Raw genomic sequence first — 21,912 nt, 5'->3', positions numbered from 1 at the left:
GACAATAAATGGCTTCACCCAACCACTAACCATGAGTGGACAAAAAGTTTTGATGTTATCATTCGTATTCTCTGAAAAAAGGCCAGGAGTGCAAAAATTCTGTCTGGGTATGTAAACGTTTGAGCACAACTGTACATATTAGATAAAAGTCAGCAGAACGTGCCAATTTTGGATTATGACAGATGACATATTGATCGGGTGGTTGGATTTGATTGATCCTTTTGTTTGGTGGAAGGTAGACTGCTGCCAAAGAAGTCTGTCGTTGGCCCTTTCATAGAGAACACCGGAGCTCTCAGCTGAGCCATATTTACTGCCAATGACCTTTACCAGCATCCTAAATGTATATCTAAGGCTTCTGCAGTACACGAGAGACTTGTCAACTCTTTTTCAAGAGCCTTCCAGATGTGCATATATGGTGGCATACTTGCCTATATGTGTAAAAAAAAGGAATTTTAAGCCCCGCTCTCAGTGTCACCCTAGGAATGCCCCAGAACTGAAAAGAAGCACCATTTGTGGAAGAAAATGACCCCTTCTGGGCAGGATTTTTTGACCAGTGACATGCCCTAATTTTGCTAAGATTGTTTTCAAAAAGTTAGGACAGTCGCAGCAAATTGAGGACAGGTGCCAATTATGTGGTGGAATGTAGTAGTAAGAAAATCATGGTTTTCGGAAATAGTGGTGTAAGCCTCGTGGCGAGACTCTCTTGTCGCAGTTCGGCTTTGAGAAGAAGACCCATGAGAGATAAGAGAAACTGCTAAGGTTGTGGTGCTTGACAACTATGTTGAAAAAACTGCATGGTTGGTAGTGTTTCTCAGAGTGTCAAAAGGGTCATGTTCATCACAAACCCGAAATTGGCCCTGAGGCGAAGAAGCAGGTTGGTGGCATCCTACATCACAAGCTGCACTATTAACCCCTTAATCCCATATGACGTACTATCCCGTCCAGGTGACCTGGGACTTAATTCCCATGGACGGGATAGTACGTCATATGCGATCGGCCGCGCTCACGGGGGGAGCGCGGCCGATCGCGGCCGGGTGTCAGCTGCCTATCGCAGCTGACATCCGGCACTATGTGCCAGGAGCGGTCACGGACCGCTCCCGGCACATTAACCCCCGGCACACCGCGATCAAAGATGATCGCGGTGTGCCGGCGGTGCAGGGAAGCATCGCGCAGGGAGGGGGCTCCCTGCGGGCTTCCCTGAGACGATCGGTACACGGTGATGTGCTCACCGTGTACCGAGCGTCTTCTCCCTGCAGTCCCCGGATCCAAAATGGCCGCCGGGCTGCATCCGGGTCCTGCAGGGAGCACTTCCGGGTCAGGATCAGGCTGCAGCTGCAGCTCTAATCCTGCCCGGCTGTATGTCAGATCACCGATCTGACAGAGTGCTGTGCACACTGTCAGATCGGTGATCTGTGATGTCCCCCCCTGGGACAAAGTGAAAAAGTAAAAAAAAAAATTTCCACACTTGTAAAAAAAAATAAAAAAAAAATTCCTAAATAAAGCAGAAAAAAAAAAATATTATTCCCATAAATACATTTCCTTACATAAAAAAAAAACAAAAAAAACAATAAAAGTACACATATTTAGTATCGCCGCGTCCGTAACGACCCGACCTATAAAACTGGCCCACTAGTTAACCCCTTCAGTGAACACCGTAAGAAAAAAAAAAAAAAACGAGCCAAAAAACAACGCTTTATTATCATAACGCTGAACAAAAAGTGGAATAACACGCGATCAAAAAGACGGATATAAATAACCATGGTACCTCTGAAAACGTCATCTTGTCCCGCAAAAAACGAGCCGCCATATAGCATCATAACCAAAAAAATAAAAAAGTTATAGTCCTGAGAATAAAGCGATGCCAAAATAATTATTTTTTCTATAAAATAGCTTTTATCGTATAAAAGCGCCAAAACATAAAAAAAATGATATAAATGAGGTATCGCTGTAATCGTACTGACCCGAAGAATAAAACTGCTTCATCAATTTTACCAAACGCGGAACGGTATAAACGCCTCCCCCAAAAGAAATTCATGAATAGCTGGTTTTTGGTCATTCTGCCTCACAAAAAATCGGAATAAAAAGCGATCAAAAACTGTCACATGTCCGAAAATGTAACCGATAAAAACGTCAACTCGTCCCGCAAAAAACAAGACCTCACATGACTCTGTGGACCAAAATATGGAAAAATTATAGGTCTCAAAATGTGGAGACGCAAAAACTTTTTTGCTATAAAAAGCGTCTTTTAGTGTGTGACGGCTGCCAATCATAAAAATCCGATATAAAAAACTCGCTATAAAAGTAAATCAAACCCCCCTTCATCACCCCCTTAGTTAGGCTAGGTTCACATTGCGTTAATGGGTTAACGCTAATGGACAGCGTTGCACGGCGAAAATGTCACAATTAACGCCGTGCAACGGGTCCGTTAGCACAACCATTGACAGCAATGTGATTTTCGGGTGTAGCGCATCGCTAGAGCGTGCCATTTTCGGCTCGCGCTAGCAAGGTGCCGTTCTTTTGTGGCGCGCCTCAGACGCTGCTTGCAGCGTCCGCGGCGCGCCCGAGGTCCGATCCCCGATCTTCCAGAGCGGGGACGTTAACGCGACCACTAAACACGACACCTAAAAAGACATTGCGTTAGCGCAATCCGCTAGTGCTAAACGGATTTCCCTAATGCAATGTGAACCTAGCCTTAGGGAAAAATAATAAAATTAAAAAAAATGTATTTATTTCCATTTTCCCATTAGGGTTAGGGTTAGGGCTAGGGTTAGGGTTAGGGCTAGGGTTAGGGTTAGGGTTTGTATTACATTTACGGTTGGGATTAGGGTTGGGATTAGAATTAGGGGTGTGTCAGGGTTAGGTGTGTGGTTAGGGTTACAGTTGGGATTAGGGTTAGGGGTGCGTTTGGATTAGGGTTTCAGTTATAATTGGGGGTTTCCACTGTTTAGACACATCAGGGGCTCTCCAAACACGACATGGCGTCCGATCTCAATTCCAGCCAATTCTGCATTGAAAAAGTAAAACAGTGCTCCTTCACTTCCGAGCTCTCCCGTGCGCCCAAACAGGGGTTTACCCCAACATATGGGGTATCATCGTACTCGAGACAAATTGGACAACAACTTTTTGGGTCCAAGTTCTCTTGTTATCCTTGGGAAAATAAAAATTTGGGGGGCTAAAAATCATTTTTGTGGGAAAAAAAAGGATTTTTTATTTTCACGGCTCTGCGTTGTAAACTGTAGTGAAACACTTGGGGGTTCAAAGTTTTCACAACACATCTAGATAAGTTCCATGGGAGGTCTAGTTTCAATATGGGGTCACTTGTGGGTGGTTTCTACTGTTTGGGTACATCAGGGGCTCTGCAAATGCAACGTGACGCCTGCAGACCAATCCATCTAAGTCTGCATTCCAAATGGCGCTCCTTCCCTTCTGAGCTCTGCCATGCGCCCAAACAGTGGTTCCCCCCCACATACGGGGTATCAGCGTACTCAGGACAAATTGAACAACAACTTTTGGGGTCCAATTTATTCTGTTACCCTTGTAAAAATACAAAGCTGGGGGCTAAAAAATCATTTTTGTGAAAAAAAAAAAGAATTTTTATTTTCACGGCTCTGCGTTATAAACTGTAGTGAAACACTTAGGGGTTCAAAGTTCTCACAACACATCTAGATAAGTTCCTTGGGAGGTCTAGTTTCTAATATGGGGTCACTTGTGGGGGGTTTGTACTGTTTGGGTACATCAGGGGCTCTGCAAATGCAACGTGACTCCTGCAGACCAATCCATCTAAGTCTGCATTCCAAATGGCGCTCCTTCCCTTCCGAGCTCTGCCATGCGCCCAAACAGTGGTTCCCCCCCACATATGGGGTATCAGCGTACTCAGGACAAATTGGACAACAACTTTTGGGGTCCAATTTATTATGTTACCCTTGTGAAAATACAAAACTGGGGGCTAAAAAATAATTTTTGCGAAAAAAAAAAAAAAATTATTTTAACGGCTCTGCGTTATAAACTGTAGTGAAACATTTGGGGGTTCAAAGCTCTCAAAACACATCTAGATAAGTTCCTTATGGGGTCTAGTTTCCAAAATGGTGTCACTTGTGGGGGGTTTTAATGTTTAGGCACATCAGGGGCTCTCCAAACCAACATGGCGTCCCAACTTAATTCCAGTCAATTTTGCATTGAAAAGTCAAATGGCGCTCCTTCCCTTCCGAGCTCTGCTATGCACCCAAAAAGTGGTTTACCCCCACATATGGGGTATCGTCGCACTCAGGACAAATTGCACAACAACTTTTGTGGTCTAATTTCTTCTCTTACCCTTGGGAAAATAAAAAATTGGGGGCGAAAAGATCATTTTTGTGAAAAAATAAGATTTTTTATTTTTACGGCTCTGCATTATAAACTTCTGTGAAGCACTTGTTGGGTCAAAGTGCTCACCACACATCTAGATAAGTTCCTTAAGGGGTCTACTTTTCAAAATGGTGTCACTTGTGAGGGGTTCCAATGTTTAGGCACATCAGGGGCTCTCCAAACGCAACATGGCGTCCCATCTCAATTCCAGTCAATTTTGCATTGAAAAGTCAAATGGCGCTCCTTCCCTTCATAGCTCTGCCATACGCCCAAACAATGGTTTACACCCATATATGGGGTATCAGCGTACTCAGGACAAATTGGCCAACAATTTTTGAGGTCCAATTTCTTCTCTTACTCTTGGGAAAATAAAAAATTGGGGGCGAAAAGATCATTTTTGTGAAAAAATATGATTTTTTATTTTTACGGCTCTGCATTATAAACTTCTGTGAAGCAATTGGTGGGTCAAAGTGGTCACCACACATCTAGATAAGTTCCTTAGGGTGTCTACTTTCCAAAATGGTGTCACTTGTGGGGGGGTTTCAATGTTTAGGCACATCAGTGGCTCTCCAAACGCAACATGGTGTCCCATCTCAATTCCTGTCAATTTTGCATTTAAAAGTCAAATGGCGCTCCTTCCCTTCCGAGCTCTGCCATGCGCCCAAACAGTGGTTTACTCCCACATATGGGCTATCAGCGTACTCAGTACAGATTGTACAACAATGTTTGGCATCCATTTTATCCTGTTACCCTTGGTAAAATAAAACAAATTGGAGCTGAAATAAATTTTGTGTGAAAAAAAGTTAAATATTCATTCTTATTTAAACATTCCAAAAATTCCTGTGAAACCCCTGAAGGGTTAATAAACTTCTTGAATGTGGTTTTGAGCACCTTGAGGGGTGCAGTTTTTAGAATGGTCTCACACTTGGGTATTTTCTATCATATAGACCCCTCAAAATGACATCAAATGAGATGTGGTCCCTAAAAAAAAATGGTGTTGTAAAAATGAGAAATTGCTGGTCAACTTTTAACCCTTATAACTCCCTAACAAAAAAAAATTTTGGTTCCAAAATTGTGCTGATGTAAAGTAGACATGTGGGAAATGTTACTTATTAAGTATTTTGCATGAGATATCTCTGTGATTTAAGGGCATAAAAATTTAAAGTTGGAAAATTGCGAAACTTTCTAAATTTTCGCCAAATTTCCGTTTTTTTCACAAATAAACGCAAGTTATATCGAATAAATGTTACTACTAAAATGAAGTACAATATGTCACGAGAAAACAATGTCAGAATCGCCAAGATCCGTTGAAGCGTTCCAGAGTTATAACCTCATAAAGGGACAGTGGTCAGAATTGTAAAAATTGGCCCGGTCATTAACGTGCAAACCACCCTCGGGGCTTAAGGGGTTAATCAGATTTTTCTAAAGACAACTTCTTTTATAATTGTGAGTTTCTTTGCGAAATGACTTATTGGAAAGCAGTTTGGAGAAGGCTTATATTGGAAGATATATTTTTAGGAAATCTCTTAATTACTGCAGCCATCTATAGGCAGACAACCTGTGCCAACCTAGCCCTGCAGTAGCACTGGCCATACACATCAGCCTGCTGGACATTGTCTTCTTACCTCACCATGAGTTTGGTGGCTCACTCATTGGTTCTGCGACTTCTTAATATACTATATTAATTTATTTCTCAAGATATTCCTGATCTTCACTTTCTGTAAGTGAATTGATACACTCTTGTTTTTTTTTTTTTATAAGACACTTCATGCGAGATGTTTGGTTGGGGACAGATTTTTACAATTCTCATCTGAAACAACAGATTTCCCAGCTTCTTTCTTTAGTTTCCTCTCTACTCATCATTCTCTGGAATTATTTTCTTTTCGTCTCGTGGTTTTACACTTAAAGACGCCTTCTACAAGTTGTGTTTGAGAACAGCAGGACGTTCTCTGGGAGCGATTAGAAGAATGTGGCAGCGGTGCGCTTTGACTGTTCGCCAACGAGATTCCATCTCATGGAATATGTTTTACATAATGTGAGACCGCCTGCTTCACTTAGGATTATAGAAAAGGATCTGTCACCGCTTCTGACATTATGGTAAATATGTGTATTCTCCATGATGTCCCAGTCCTAGAGCACCTCTTCTACAGTTGCAGTCAACATAATTGGCACCATTGACTACATCAGATCTTCACAGACGTCCTACACATATATATATAGAGAGAGAGAGAGAGAGAGAGCGAGAACACAATCAAACAAATAAGGTAAACATATTAGATTTTGTCATATTTTTTAAATGAGAAGAATGATCCATTATCGCATGTCTGTAAGTGACAAAGGTATGTGAACCAGTATCTGGTGTAACTCACTTGTGCAGCAGTAATTGCTTCTAAACGGTCAAGTTAATTGGTTAGTCCTGCAAGTCGATTTAGAGGTATTTTAGCCCATTCCTTCGTACAAAACAGCTCCTAGCCAATTGCTGGGAGTTATCCTTTATTAAAGACTCCCTCTCCCTTTGAGAATTGCCATCAGCGAGTTGAATCATTAGGTAGTTGGTGTTCTTCCAGGCCACTTGTGAGGTCCCCTGGTCCTGATGAGGCCAGTTTCCTGAACCCGAATCCCTGGTCCAGGTGCGGCCAGTGTCCTGAAACCAGATCCTTTGTCCCCTTTGTCATTACCATCCCTAGGTCCAGCACTGCCTCTGCAACGCTTATCTAATCTTTGATGACCGGCTGTAATGGTGGTAATCAGTGCAGCCAGTCACAAGGCTCGACAGCTCGTTCTCTCAACATCAGCAGAGCTTTGTTTCTTAGGGTACCGTCACACTATACGATTTACCAACGATCACGACCAGCGATACGACCTGGCCGTGATCGTTGGTAAGTCGTAGTGTGGTCGCTGGAGAGCTTTCACACAGACAGCTCTCCAGCGACCAACGATGCCGAGGTCCCCGGGTAACCAGGGTAAACATCGGGTTACTAAGCGCAGGACCGCGCTTAGTAACCCGATGTTTACCCTGGTTACCAGCGTAAAAAAAAACCAAACAGTACATACTTACATTCCGGTGTCTGTCCCTTGCCGTCTGCTTCCCGCACTCACTGACTGCCGGCCGTAAAGTGAAAGCACAGCACAGCGGTGACGTCACGGCTGTGCTCTGCTTTCACTTTACGGCCGGCAGTCAGTGAGTGCGGGAAGCAGACGGCAAGGGACCTGACGGACACCGGAATGTAAGTATGTACTGTTTGGTTTTTTTTACGCTGGTAACCAGGGTAAACATCGGGTTACTAAGCGCCGTCCTGCGCTTAGTAACCCGATGTTTACCCTGGTTACAAGCAAACGCATCGCTAGATCGGTGTCACACACACCGATCTAGCGATGACAGCGGGAGATCCAGCGACGAAAGAATGTTCCAAACGATCTGCTACGACGTACGATTCTCAGCAGGATCCCTGATCGCTGCTCCGTGTCAGACACAGCGATATCGTATGGATATCGCTGAAACGTCACGAATCGTACCGTCGTAGCGACAAAAGTGCCACTGTGTGACGGTACCCTTATGTTAGACTTCTGCATCCCTACAATAAAATAAGACCCCATACACATTAAATAGCTGTCAACTGTCTACTATACTCAGAAATGCTCAGCTTCTCCAAGAGTTTTTGTGAAAGACCACTCCCAGACTCTTCTAGTGACAGCTTATCTCCCGGAGAACAACATCATCTGTCAAAGCAGAATTGGCAAGGACCCATACACATTAGATGGTTGTCTGAACTGCAGACTTTTATGTAATGTGTATGGGGCTCTTTTTCTCTTGAATTTTTGTTTGTCTGTATTCTCTCTTTTCCTTCCTCCCTGCCCAGAAGCTGTGGTATGATCAGACCATGTTCCTGTATGGTCAGACATTACACAGTACACAGCAGGGACACATTTATAAGATTATCTCGGCACAGGAACATTTTATTTAATCACATCCAATTGTGAAAATTATTATTATTCCAAGATCTATTGATTAACATGAACTTTGTTCTTGGACAACCCCTTTAAGTGTTCTTTTGACATATGATAGTGACAGGCCAGTAGTACCAATTTTCTAACATTTTATCGTTTATTTCCCCATTAAATAAGACAGATGCCACTTCCTCATCACACCCTTTGGGGGGAAGGGCCATAATGAAGTACTAAATGCAGCTGGGATGTCCCTAATGGGGGTCACAGGATAATAATAATAATAATAATCTTTATTTTTATATAGCGCTAACATATTCCGCAGCGCTTTACAGTTTGCACACATTATCATCACTGTCCCCGTTGGGGCTCACAATCATTAGAAGGTGACGCACCCATCCTAAAAGCTTATGCTGACACTAAGGCCGGCGTCACACTTGCGAGTTTTACGGACGTAAGAGCGCAGAAACTACGTCCGTAAAACTCGCAAAAAATACGGCACAATTATTCTCTATGCCCCTGCTCCTATCTGCCATATTAAACTGATCAGTATTATACGGCTTTCTACGGCCGTAGAAAATCGCAGCATGCTGCGTTTGTCACCGTATTGCGCAAATAAAACATCAATGAAAGTCTATGGAAGCCCCAAAAATACGGATTACACACGGACCAGCAGTGTGACTTGCGAGGAATACGCAGCGGTGTTAGAGAGAAAAGCCGGCAATTCAATTACCGGCTTTTGCTTTCTCCTTCCTAAACCCGACATGATATGAGACCTGGTTTACATACAGTAAACCATCTCATATCACCATTTTTTTTGCATATTCCACACTACTAATGTTAGTAGTGTGTATATGCAAAATTTGGCCGTTCTAGCTCTTAAAATAAAGGGTTAAATGGCGGAAAAAATTGGCGTGGGCTCCCGCACAATTTTCTCCGCCAGAGTAGTAAAGCCAGTGACTGAGGGCAGATATTAATAGCCTGGAGAGGGTCCATGGTTATTGCTCCCCCCCTGGCTAAAAACATCTGCCCCCAGCCACCCCAGAAAAGGCACATCTGGAAGATGCGCCTATTCTGGCACTTGGCCACTCTCTTCCCATTCCCGTGTAGCGGTGGGATATGGGGTAATGAAGGGTTAATGCCACCTTGCTATTGTAAGGTGACATTAAGCCAAATTAATAATGGAGAGGCGTCAATTATGACACCTATCCATTATTAATCCAATACTAGTAAAGGGTTAAAAAACACACACACATTATTAAAAATTAATTTATTGAAAAAATCACAAAGGTTGTTGTATTAATTTATTCTACTCTCAATCCACTCACTGAAGACCCTCGATCTGTAAATTAAAAAAAATAATAAACCAACAATATACTTACCTTCCGAGGATCTGTAAGGTCCAACGATGTAGATCCATCTGAAGGGGTTAAAATATTTTGCAGACAGGAGCTTTGCTAATGCAGCTGCTCATGTCTGCAAAACCCCAGCGAATGAAGGTAAAGTAGGTCAATGACCTATATTTAGCTTCATTTGCGGTGAGGCGCCCTCTGCTGGCTGTTCCTAGATCGTGGGAACTTTCATAGAAAGCTCCCTTGCTCGAGATCATAAGAGGGCGCCCTCTGCTGGTTGTCCTCATATGAACTCGAGCAAGGGAGCTTTCTAGGAAAGTTCCCACGATCTAGGAACAGCCAGCAGAGGGCGCCTCACTGCAAATGCAGGTAAATATAGGTCATTGACCTACTTTACCTTCATTCGCTGGGGTTTTGCAGACATGAGCAGCCTGCATTAGCAAAGCTCGTGTCTGCAAAATATTTTAACCCCTTCAGATGGATCTACATCGTTGGACCTTTATAGATCCTCGGAAGGTAAGTATATTGTTGGTTTATTATTTTTTTTTAATTTACAGATCGAGGGTCTTCAGTGAGTGGATTGAGAGTAGAATAAATTAATACAACAACCTTTGTGATTTTTTCAATAAATTAATTTTTAATAATGTGTGTGTGTTTTTTAACCCTTTACTAGTATTGGATTAATAATGGATAGGTGTCATAATTGACGCCTCTCCATTATTAATTTGACTTAATGTCACCTTACAATAGCAAGGTGGCATTAACCCTTCATTACCCCATATCCCACCGCTACACGGGAATGGGAAGAGAGTGGCCAAGTGCCAGAATAGGCGCATCTTCCAGATGTGCCTTTTCTGGGGTGGCTGGGGGCAGATGTTTTTAGCCAGGGGGGGGGCAATAACCATGGACCCTCTCCAGGCTATTAATATCTGCCCTCAGTCACTGGCTTTACTACTCTGGCGGAGAAAATTGTGCGGGAGCCCACGCCAATTTTTTCCGCCATTTAACCCTTTATTTTAAGAGCTAGAACGGCCAAATTTTGCATATACACACTACTAACATTAGTAGTGTGGAATATGCAAAAAAATGGTGATATGAGAAGGTTTACTGTATGTAAACCTTGTCTCATATCATGTCGGGTTTAGGAAGGAGAAAGCAAAAGCCGGCAATTGAATTACCGGCTTTCTGCTATCTCGCGCTGTATGAAGTAATAATTTATATACATATATGTGTCTACTGACATATATAGACAGTATATATGTTTTTTTTTTTTTTAACACATGGATCCCTTGTATAGCCGTTTGTCGGTTTTGCAAGCCTGCGATAAAAACACGCAGTACGGATGCCATACGGATTACATACGGAGGATGCCATGCGCAAAAAACGGTGACACACCCTGCCTACGGAGGAGCTACGGACCAATATTTTCAGGACTTTTCAGCGTATTACGGCCGTAATATACGGACCGTATTTTCATACGCTGAGTGTGACGCTGGCCTAAACCAGCTGCGACCTCGATGAGCAGAACAAGGCTGCAGTTCACGTCACCTATAATTAGGCTTTGGTGTCATGGCTCTGGTATGTGGAGCCAGGGAAATTTACTATAAGGTCCTACATTATGGAACGTGTATTCAGCGCAGTGAGGAAGGTGCGGCCTGTGTACATGTTCTGCCTCACTGTCAGCACGAGCGAGGAACAAGCACTGGAGAGTTCAGCTCTTGAGGTAAGCTGCATCAGCCTACAGAACTATAAGGGTATGTAAACCTATGGGAAACAAAAAACGCTGTGCACATGCTGCGGAAAAAAAACGCGCAGAAATGCAGCGGTTTACATTCTGCAGCATGTCACTTCTTTCTGCGGATTCTGCAGCGGTTTTACTGCTGCTCCTATAGAAAACCGCAGTTGTAAAACCGCAGTGAAATCCGCAGAAAAACCACGGTAAATCCGCGGTAAGTCCGCAATAAATCTGCAGCAAAAACGCAGCGTTTTTGCCCTGCAGATTTATCAAATCCACAGTGGACCATTATACGTGTGCCCATAGCCTTACAAACTGTAGTCACCCCCAAAACAAGAGTGAATCAGCTCCTCTCTGGAAGAGGTAGAGCGTCTCTCTGCTCCACCAGCCTTATCTAAACCACTGTAAAATATAATGTTCACTAATTCCTCACCGTTTTCAAGATTGCGGCTTAGGCCTCTTTCACACTTCAGTCTTTTGGCGTCAGTCTAAAACCGCCATTTTTCTCAAATAGCGGATCCGCCATTTTTGGGGGCGGATCCGCTATTTTCCCATAGACATACATTAGTGACGGATTGTGGCGGATGGTCGTCCGTTCCATCCGCCATGTGACGGATCCGCCGAGATTTGGCGGACGTCATCTAGACATTGACGGACATTATAACGTTTTTTGTCTACGCTGAAATGGCGGTTCGCGACGGATCCGTCACGTCCGCCATTCTATAGAATGGCCGCCTATGGGCGACGGATCCGTCGCGACCGTCATTTCGGCGCATCCGTCGCTCCAATCCGCTTTTCCAATTGCGCATGCTCCAAAAAGTAGATACTTTTCCATGACAACCCCCAAGTAACAGATCCGTCAAAAAAACGGATGCGTTAAAACCGTTTTCTCAACAATTGTGACGGATCCGTCGATCTGTCACTATGTCGGAGCAGACTGACTCCAAACAACTGAAGTGTGAAAGAAGCCTTACTGTCATTGAGTAGGAAACAGGTAGAGCAGGAAGAACAAAGTTGTAAAATCCCTTCTGTATGTGGCCTAATTTGTGCAAAAAGCAGGAAAAAAGTTTTGTATTTTTTTTCTAAGAAGCTTAACCCCTTAGTGGCAGAGCCAATTTGGTACTTAATGACCAAGCCAATTTTTACAATTCTGACCACTGTCACTTTATGAGGTTATAACTCTTTAAGGCTTTAACGGATGCTGCTGATTCTGAGATTGTTTTTTTGTGACATATTGTACTTCGTGCTAGTGGTAAAATTACTTTGATATTACTTGCGTTTATTTATGAAAAAAAACGGAAATTTGGGGAAAAATTTTAAAATTTTGCAATTTTCAAACTTTGAATTTTTATGCCCTTAAATCAGAGAGATATGTCACACAAAATAGTTAATAAATAACATTTCCCACATGTCTACTTTATCAGCACAATTTTGGAAATAATGTTTTTTGTTTGTTAGGAAGTTATAAGGGTTAAAAGTTGACCAGCGATTTCTCATTTTTACAACAAAATTTACAAAACCTTTTTTTAGGGACCAACTCACATTTAAAGTCACTTTGAGGGGTGTACATGACAGAAAATAACCAAAAGTGACACCAATCTAAAAACTACACCCCTCAGGCTGCCGTCACACTAGCAATATTGGGTCAGTATTTTACATCAGTATTTGTAGCCAAAACCAGGAGTGGAACAATTAGAGGAAAAGTATAATAGAAACATATGCACCACTTCTGCATTTATCACCCACTCCTGGTTTTGGCTTACAAATACTGAGGTAAAATACTGACCAAATACTGCTTGTGTGAAGGCAGCCTCAAGGTGCTCAAAACCACATTCAAGAATTTTATTACGTGCTTCACAGGAAGTGAAGCAATGCGGAGGGAAAAAATTAACATTTAACTTTTTTTTACAAACATTTTACTTCAGAACCAATACTTTTTATTTTCACCAGTGTAAAAAGAGAAAAAGAACCACAAAATCTGTTGTGAAATTTCTCCTGAATACGCCGATACCGCAAATGTGGGGGTAAAACACTGTTTGGGTGCATGGCAGAGCTTGGAAAAGAAGGAGCGCCGTTTGAGTTTTTCAATGCAAACTTGGCTGGAATTGAGATCGGATGCCATGTTGTGTTTAGAGAGCTCCTGATGTGCCTAAACAGTGGAAACCCCCTACATGTGACACCATTTGGAAACTAGACCCCTTAACCCCTTCCCGACCTTTGACGCATACGCTGCGTCATGAAAGTCGGTGCCATTCCGACCCATGACGCAGCATATGCGTCATGGAAAGATCGCGTCCCTGCAGATCGGGTGAAAGGGTTAACTCCCATTTCACCTGGCCTGCAGGGACAGGGGGAGTGGTAGTTTAGCCCAGGGGGGGTGGCTTCACCCCCTCGTGGCTACGATCTCTCTGATTGGCTGTTGAAAGTGAAACTGCCAATCAGAGCGATTTGTAATATTTCACCTAAAAAAATGGTGAAATATTACAATCCAGCCATAGCCGATGCTGCAATATCATCGGCCATGGCTGGACACACTAATGTGCACCCACTCCACTCCTCCGATCGCCCCCCCAGCCCCCTGATCTGCGGTCTGCTCCCCTCGGTCCTGTGCTCCGCTCCCCCGTCCTCCTGCCCGCTCCCCCCGTGCTCCAATCACACCCCCCGTGCTCCGATCCCCCCCCCCGCACTCCGATCCCTCCCCCGCACTCCGATCCCCCCCCGCACAGCGATCCTCCCCCCCGCACAGCGATCCCCCCCCCGCACAGCGATCCACCCGCCCGCACAGCGATCCCCCACTCCGTGCTCCAATCCACCCCCCCGTGTTCCGGTCCACCCCCCCCGTGCTCCGACGCCCCCCCCCCCGTGCCCTGATCTCCCCCCCCTTATACTTACCTGGCCTCCCGGGGACCGTCCGTCTTCTTTCCTGGGCGCCGCCATCTTCCAAAATGGCGGGCGCATGTGCAGTGCGCCCGCCGAATCTGCCGGCCGGCAGATTCGTTCCAGAGTGAATTTTGATCACTGAGATATAACCTATCTCAGTGATCAAAATAAAAAAAAAAAGTAAATGACCCCCCCCCCTTTGTCACCCCCATAGGTAGGGACAATAAAAAAAATATATATTGGGGTAAGAACTAGGGTTAGGGGTAGGGTTAGGGTTAGGGTTAGGGGTAGGGGTAGGGTTAGGGGTAGGGTTAGGGTTAGGGGTATGGTTAGGGTTAGGGGTAGGGTTAGGGGTAGGGTTAGGGTTAGGGTTTCGGTATGTGCACACGTATTCTGGTCCTCTGCGGATTTTTCCGCTGCGGATTTGATAAATCCGCAGTGCTAAACCGCTGCGGATTTATGGCGGATTTACCATGTTTTTTCTGCGCATTTCAATGCGGTTTTACAACAGCGATTTTCTATTTGAGCAGTTGTAAAACCGCTGCGGAATCCGCAGAAAGAAATGACATGCTGCGGAATGTAAACCGCTGCATTTCCGTGCAGTTTTTCCGCAGCATGTGTACAGCGATTTTTGTTTCCCATAGGTTTGCATTGAACTGTAAACTCATGGGAAACTGCTGCGGATCCGCAGCGTTTTCCGCAGCGTGTGCACATACCTTTAGAATTAGGCTTTGTGCACACGGTGCGGATTTGGCTGCGGATTCGCAGCAGTGTTCCATCAGGTTTACAGTACCATGTAAACATATGGAAAGCCAAATCCGCTGTGCCCATGGTGCGGAAAATACCGCGCGGGAACGCTGCGTTGTATTTTCCGCAGCATGTCAATTCTTTGTGCGGATTCCGCAGCGTTTTACACCTGTTCCTCAATAGGAATCCGCAGGTGAAATCCGGACAAAAAACACTGGAAATCCGCGGTAAATCCGCAGGTAAAACAGTGCCTCTTACCCGCGGATTTTTCAAAAATGGTGCTGAAAAATCTCATACGAATCCGCAACGTTGGCACATAGCCTTAGGGCTAGGGTTGGGTTGGAATTAGGGTTGTGGTTAGGGTTAGGGGTGTGTTTGGGTTACGGGTGTGTTGGGGTTAGGGTTGTGATTAGGGTTATGGCTACAGTTGGGATAAGGGTTAGGGGTGTGTTGGAGTTAGAATTGAGGGGTTTCCACTGTTTAGGCACATCAGGGGGTCTCCAAACGCAACATTGCGCCGCCATTAATTCCAGCCAATCTTGTATTCAAAAAGTCAAATGGTGCTCCCTCACTTCCGAGCCCCGACGTGCACCCAAACAGTGGTTTACCCCCACATATGGGGTACCAGCATACTCAGGACAAACTGCGCAACAATTACCGGGGTCCAATTTCTCCTGTTACCCTTGTGAAAATAAAGAAATGCTTGCTAAAACATCATTTTTGAGGAAAGAAAAATGATTTTTTATTTTCACGGCTCTGCGTTGTAAACGTCTGTGAAGCACTTGGGGGTTCAAAGTGCTCACCACACATCTAGATAAGTTCCTTTCGGGGTCTAGTTTCCAAAATGGGGTCACTTGTGGGGGGTTTCTACTGTTTAGGCACATCAAGGGCTCTGCAAACGCAACGTGACGCCCGCAGAGCATTCCATCAAAGTCTGCATTTCAAAACGTTACTACTTCAATTCCGAGCCCCAGCATGTGCCGAAACAGTAGTTTACCCCCACATATGGGGTATCACCGTACTCAGGAGAAACTGGACAACAAATATTGGGGTCAAATTTCTCCTGTTACCCTTGGTAAAATTAAAAAATTCTGGGCTAAATAATTATTTTTGAGGAAAGAAAACGTATTTATTATTTTCACGGCTCTGCATTATAAACTTCTATGAAGCACTTGGGGGTTCAAAGTGCTCACCACACATCTAGATAAGTTCCTTTCGGGGTCTAGTTTCCAAAATGGGGTCACTTGTGGGGGGTTTCTACTGTTAAGCCACATCAGGGGCTCTGCAAACGCAACGTGACGCCCACAGAGCATTCCATCAAAGTCTGCATTTCAAAATGTCACTACTTCACTTCCGAGCCCCGGCATGTGCCCAAACAGTGGTTTACCCCCACATATGGGGTATCAGCGTACTCAGGAGAAACTGGACAACAACTTTTGGGGTCAAATTTCTCCTGTTACCCTTTGTAAAATAAAAAATTGCAGGCTAAAAGATCATTTTTGAGAAAATAATTTTTTTTTTTTATTTTCATGGCTCTGCGTTATAAACTTCTGTGAAGCACTTGGGGGTTCAAAGTCCTCACCACACATCTAGATTAGTTCCTTTGGGGGTCTAGTTTCCAAAATGGGGTCATTTCTGGGGGATCTCCAATGTTTAGGCACACAGGGGCTCTCCAAACGTGACATGGTGTCCGCTAATGATTGGAGCTAATTTTCCATTTAACAAGCCAAATGGCGTGCCATCCCTTCCGAGCCCTGCCGTGCGCCCAAACAGTGGTTTACCCCCACATATGGGGTATCAGCGTACTCAGGACAAACTGGACAACAATATTTGGGGTCCAATTTCTCCTATTATCCTTGGCAAAATAGGAAATTCCAGGCTAAAAAATCATTTTTGAGGAAAGAAAAATTATTTTTTATTTTCATGGCTCTGCGTTATAAACTTCTGTGAAGCACCTGGGGGTTTAAAGTGCTCAATATGCATCTAGATAAGTTCCTTGGGGGGTCTAGTTTCCAAAATGGGGTCACTTGTGGGGGAGCTCCAATGCATAGGCACACAGGGGCTCTCCAAACGCGACATGGTGTCCGCTAACAATTGGAGCTAATTTTCCATTCAAAAAGTCAAATGGCGCGCCTTCCCTTCCGAGCCCTGCCGTGTGCCCAAACAGTGGTTTACCCCCACATATGAGGTATCGGCGTACTCGGGAGAAATTGCCCAACAAATGTTATGATCCATTTTATCCTACTGCCCATGTGAAAATGAAAAAATTGAGGCGAAAAGAATTTTTTTGTGAAAAAAAAGTGCTTTTTCATTTTTACAGATCAATTTGTGAAGCACCTGAGGGTTTATAGTGCTCACTAGGCATCTAAATAAGTTCCTTGGGGGGTCTAGTTTCCAAAATGGGGTCACTTGTGGGGGAGCGCCAATGTTTAGGCACACAGGAGCTCTCCAAACGCGACATGGTGTCCGCTAACGATGGAAATAATTTTTCATTCAAAAAGTCAAATGGCGCTCCTTCCCTTCCGAGCCTTACCATGTGCCCAAACAGTGGTTTACCCCCACATATGAGGTATCGGCGTACTCAGGAGAAATTGCCCAACACATTTTAGGATCCATTTTATCCTGTTGCCCATGTGAAAATGAAAAAATTGAGGCTAAAAGAATTTTTTTGTGAAAAAAAAGTACTTTTTCATTTTTACGGATCAATTTGTGAAGCACCTGGGGGTTCAAAGTGCTCACTATGCATCTAGATAAGTTCCTTGGGGCGTCTAGTTTCCAAAATGGGGTCACTTGTGGGGGAGCTCCAATTTTTAGGCACACGGGGGCTCTCCAAACGTGACATGGTGTCCGCTAAAGAGTGGAGCCAATTTTTGATTCAAAAAGTCAAATGGCGCTCCTTCCCTTCCAAGCCCTGCCGTGCGCCCAAACAGTGGTTTACCCCCACATATGAGGTATCAGCGTACTCAGGACAAATTGCACAACAACTTTCGTGGTTCAGTTTCTCCTTTTACCATTGGGAAAATAAAAAAATTGTTGCTAAAAGATAATTTTTGTGACTAAAAAGTTAAATGTTCATTTTTTCCTTCCATGTTGCTTCTGCTGCTGTGAAGCACCTGAAGGGTTAATAAACTTCTTGAATGTGGTTTTGAGTACCTTGAGGGGTGCAGTTTTTAGAATGGTGTCACTTTTGGGTATTTTCAGCCATATAGACCCCTCAAACTGACTTCAAATGTGAGGTGGTCCCTAAAAAAAATGGTTTTGTAAATTTCGTTGTAAAAATGACAAATCGCTGGTCAAATTTTAACCCTTATAACTTCCTAACAAAAAAAAATTTTGTTTCCAAAATTGTGCTGATGTAAAGTAAACATGTGGGAAATGTTATTTATTAACTATTTTGTGTCACATATCTCTCTGGTTTAACAGAATAAAAATTCAAAATGTGAAAATTGCGAAATTTTCTAAATTTTCGCCAAATTTCCGTTTTTATCACAAATAAACGCAGAATTTATTGACCTAAATTTACCACTAACATGAAGCCCAATATGTCACGAAAAAACATTCTCAGAACCGCTAGGATCCGTTGAAGCGTTCCTGAGTTATTACCTCATAAAGGGACACTGGTCAGAATTGCAAAAAACGGCAAGGTCTTTAAGGTCAAAATAGGCTGGGTCATGAAGGGGTTAAGGAACTTATCTAGATGTGTGGTGAGCACTTTGAACCCCCAAGTGCTTCACAGAAGTTTATAACGTAGAGCCGTGAAAATAAAAAAATCTTATTTTTTTCCACAAAAATGATCTTTTCGCCCCCAATTTTTATTTTCACAATGCTAACAGGAGAAATTAGACCACCAAACATGTTGTGCAATTTGTTCTGAGTACACCGATACCCCATATGTGGAGGTAATCCACTGTTTGGGCGCACGGCAGAGCTCGGAAGGGAAGGAGCGCCATTTAACTTTTTCAATGCAGAACTGGCTGGAATTGAGATCATACGCCATGTTGCGTTTGGAGAGCCACTGATGTGCCTAAACAGTGGAAACCCCCCCACAAGTGACACCATTTTGGAAACGAGACCCCTTAAGGAACTTATCTAGATGTGTGGTGAGCACTTTGAACCCCCAAGTGCTTCACAGACATTTATAACATAGAGCCGTGAAAATAAAAAATCTTTTTTTTCCTCAAAAATGATTTTTTAGTCGGCAATTTTTTACTTTCACAGGAGAAATTGGACCCCAAAAGTAGGCTCGATATTTTTTCACAGCCATAAATACGGCCCTCACGGCCATACGGCGTATGGTGCTCCGTGGAATTAGTGTGACCCGTTTTTGCGGCCCCATAGAAATCTATTGGGACTGCAAAAATGGGACGCAAAACCACGGTAAATGTAAAAGAAGCCTTACCCTAATCCTAACCCTAACCCTAATTTTAGCCCCAACCCTAACCCTAATTTTAGTCCCAACCCTAGCCCTAACCCTAACCCTAATTTTAGCCCCAACCCTAACCCTAACTTTAGCCCAACTCTAACCCTAATGGGAAAATGGAAATAAATACATTTTTTTCTTTGTTTTATAATCTTTCCCTAACTAAGGGGGTGATACAGGGGGGGTTTATTTACAATTTTTTTTATCTTGATCACTGTGATAGGGTTTATCAAAGTGACCAAAATGAACCAATAGGAAAAATCTTCCTATTGTTTCCGGGTGCTGGCCGGCAGATCTCGGTGGGCGCACTGCGCATTTTTTTCCCGGATGAAGATGGTGGCGCCCACCGGAGGAAGCAGGAGGACCGATGAGCACCGAAAGGTACGGGGGGGGGGGATCGGGGACTCTATTTCTCTCTCCTTTGAAGTGCGGTCACATCAGAGGACAGAGAAATTAAATGGCACATTGGACTTTTTTTTTGCGTCCGCCACTACACGGTTAGTAGCGGCGATCGCAAAACCGGGGTCGGTAAAAAAAGACTCGAATCATGTTCTCTGGGTTCTCGGCTTGCCCCTGGCTGCCAAGATTCTGGAGAAAATCTGACTCTGGGGGCGCTATACACTTTTTCCACAGCGACATTAATTAACGGCGCTGTGGTTTAAGTACCCTTAACTACCGTCATTAAAAGGCGTATCGACGGCCATTAAGGGGTTAATATCTAAGGGTTTACCTAATTGTAATAATGTTTTTGCTGTCCTATTATCCATAACATACCAGTCATTCAGTAAGTCAGAAAGCTGTAGGGTAAAGCTTGTAGGAAATGTGTTTTCTGAGAGGAGCTCTTTGTGTTTATTTAAATTCTGGGAAGAATCATATTTATACCAGGTACCGATGCAAGATGTGTAATCTCACAGCATAGCTATCATGTCGGACGCCTATTCACACTAGGGCGTCTGACAGACAGCGGTAATTCTGCATTCGTCCACTATGCGCTCAGTGGTGCCGGCTAGATTTTATCTAGCCGGTCCAGGGTTAATCTAGCTGGTACTCGGATTGGAGGCTGGGTCACGCCCACGGCCTTTAAATAGTTCTTCTGAACTTTGGGCATAGCCGATTGTAGCTTGTGTCTTGTACCTGGTGATCTCGGTTCGGAGTGGTGGTCTTGGAGTGGAAATATATCAGGTGGTGTATGATCCTTTGTCATATTTCTCCTTCCTATTTGTGTTTTGTTTTGCCCTGTGCACATTATAGTGTTTTCCTGAGTGTGTTTGCGGCGTGGTGCGTTTTTGGTTTTCCCGGTCTGTGTTTTTTGTAGGGGTTGGTGTGAGGAATTATCACTGGGTGGAGGTTTCAGATTAGTACTGAAACAGGATTTCAGGGTCAGGCCTGGCGGCCCAGACAAGCACACCATCAGTGTAATCTCTGGTAGAGTGACAGACAGGGTTTCCCTAGTCTGAGGGATATCGCAGGGGCCCGGGTTATTAGCTTTGCCTACCTAGGCTCCCCGTGACAATAGTGAGTGCAGCTCTGCAGTGCAACACCTGATATTATACAGGATTAGTACAGGATAAGTAATGTAATGTATGTACACAGTGACTGCACCAGCAGAATAGTGAGTGCAGCTCTGGAGTATAATACAGGATGTAACTCAGGATCAGTGCAGGATCAGTACAGGATAAGTAATGTATGTACACAGTGACTCCACCAGCAGAATAGTGAGTGCAACTCTGGAGTATAATACAGGATGTAACTCAAGATCAGTACAGGATAAGTAATGTAATGTATGCATACAGTGACTCCACCAGCAGAATAGTGAGTGCAGCTCTGGAGTATAATACAGGAAATAACTCAGGATCAGTACAGGATAAATAATGTATGTACACAGTGACTCCACCAGCAGAATAGTGAGTGCAGCTCTGGAGTATAATACAGGATGTAACTCAGGATCAGTACAGGATAAGTAATGTAATGTACTGTATGTACACAGTGACTGCACCAGCAGAATAGTGAGTGCAGCTCTGGAGTATAATACAGGATGTAACTCAGGATCAGTACAGGATAAGTAATGTATGTACACAGTGACTCCACCAGCAGAATAGTGAGTGCAGCTCTGGAGTATAATACAGGATATAAATGAGGATCAGTACAGGATAAATAATGTAATGTATGTACACAGTGACTCCACCAGCAGAATAGTGAGTACAGCTCTGGAGTATAATACAGGATGTAACTCAGGATCAGTCCAGGATAAGTAATGTATGTACACAGTGACTGCACCAGCAGAATAGTGAGTGCAGCTCTGGGGTATAATACAGGAAGTAACTCAGGATCAGTACAGGATAAGTAATGTATGTACACAGGGACTCCACCAGCAGAATAGTGAGGGCAGCTCTGGAGTATAATACAGGATGTAACTCAGGATCAGTACAGGATAAGTAATGTAATGTACGTACACAGAGACTGCACCAGCAGAATAGTGAGTGCAGCTC

The 21,912-nt window shown here is 43.8% G+C and overlaps 1 protein-coding gene across 1 annotated transcript in view; it reads left to right on the top strand.

The window, feature by feature from the left end:
* BMP7 (bone morphogenetic protein 7) overlaps positions 1-21,912 on the top strand; it is a 123,105-nt gene that overhangs the window by 46,663 nt on the left and 54,530 nt on the right. The gene's annotated exons all lie outside the window — the stretch shown is intronic.

The sequence above is a fragment of the Ranitomeya imitator genome, chromosome 2, assembly GCF_032444005.1.
Source record: "Ranitomeya imitator isolate aRanImi1 chromosome 2, aRanImi1.pri, whole genome shotgun sequence".
Taxonomy (NCBI): Eukaryota; Metazoa; Chordata; class Amphibia; order Anura; family Dendrobatidae; genus Ranitomeya; species Ranitomeya imitator.
Note: the sequence above shows the minus strand (reverse complement) of the source record. Positions and strands in the feature narration are given on the sequence as shown.